Source organism: Octopus bimaculoides, chromosome 27 (assembly GCF_001194135.2).
Source record: "Octopus bimaculoides isolate UCB-OBI-ISO-001 chromosome 27, ASM119413v2, whole genome shotgun sequence".
NCBI classification, from domain to species: Eukaryota; Metazoa; Mollusca; class Cephalopoda; order Octopoda; family Octopodidae; genus Octopus; species Octopus bimaculoides.
Genome location: NC_069007.1, coordinates 19,013,466 through 19,015,130, shown reverse-complemented (window position 1 = coordinate 19,015,130; position 1,665 = coordinate 19,013,466).

Here is a 1,665-nt window from a genome sequence, read left to right as displayed (position 1 = left end):
GGGGAGAGTGGTGGGGGAAATCGAAATGAGTAAGAGAGATTTATGTGAGCAGAGAAGATTTTATGTGAGCATAGAAGATTTATGTGAGTGAGGGAGTTTGATGTGAATAGGAAAGACTGACATAAGTGAAGAGGTTGGCTGTTATTTCTAGGTTACTATTCTCTGCAGATAGATAAGTTAGTGTTAATATTTAATAAAAGAAATATTAAAATGATTAACTATGAGATATGACAGAACAAATGGACGGAGAGAGAAGTCAGGTTTAAATATTTAACAGGCCAAACTATTAAACAATGAAATGGATTAAATATACAGATAATTGAGATGGAATGAGATTCTTTTAACAGAATTAGTATAATGGTAAACTTACAGCATTGGCACTAGGATTCCAGCAGACACAGCAGTTCCAGATGCCCAGCATACCATCAGGAAATAAAATGGTAAGACAGAACAGAGGGAGACGTAACCAAACTCAAATGGTGTTTCTCGAGAGAACAGATGTTTGACAGCATCTTCTCCAGTCCAGAACAAGAGGGTTGCAACTGGAATGAGTAAAGAATAAAGAGTAAAAGAAAAAACTGGAGAATGATTAAACAATAATGTCTCAGTCTGCTGAGATGTTTTCAAAACACAAAAACACAACATCTAACAGAATAAGCTGTCGGATTTCCCAAATAGCAAATGAATATTTAAATTTGTAAGAAACTGGAGTTTTAAAAATTCAAGAAAATTTGAGAAATTGAAATTGCAGGAAATTTCTTAGAATTTGTATTTATAAAAATATTTCAAGGCGGTCTGCTGCTGAGACTCCCTCCGGTCATTGCTGACCATGGGATTGCACCTAGAAAGTTACCCTTCGTGGCACAAGTTCGGACAAGGTGGTTTATGGAAGACCAGCAGTCACCCATGCACCTGTGACGTCGCAACTCCTTTCTACAGCTGAGTGAACTGGAGCAACGTGAAATAAAGTGTCTTGCTCAAGAACACAACACACAGCCCAGTCCGGGATTCGAACTCACAACCTCACGATCGTAAACTTGATGCTCTAACCACTGAGCCATGCGCCTTCCAGACGATCAACCCTTTAATAATTGCTTTCTTTTAGTACTTTTAGTAATCGTTACATACCTAATTAATAAGCAGCTTTCTCCATTATAGTATAGATTATTATTATTATTATTATTATTATTATTATTATTATTTAAGGTGGTGAACTGGCAGAATGGTTAGCATGCCGGGCGAAATGCTTGGCAGTATTTCATCTGCCGCTACATTCTGAGTTCAAATTCCACCGAGGTCAACTTTACCTTTCATCCTTTCAGGGTCAATAAACTAAGGACCAGTTTAGTATTCTCGCTTGGGAGAGCAGTTGAGTTTATTTCAGATATTCTCATTTTAAAAATCATCTCTGGTTAATCGTTGAGAGGATGTTGGTGTTACCTTGGCGGAGGTTTGCGCTCTCTGAGTGCTCTTATTATTATCATTATTATTATTATTGATGAGGAAGAGAAGGAAAAAGAGGCAAGGAAGAGTGGGATGAAGACGAAAAGAGAAGGCAGAGGAGGATTTAAAGGGAAAAACAAAAAAGAAAGAAAAAACATACGTGCTGACCTTCGTTATATGTCTCGTTAGTGTAATAGGTCGTGTTGGAGACACTCCATGACG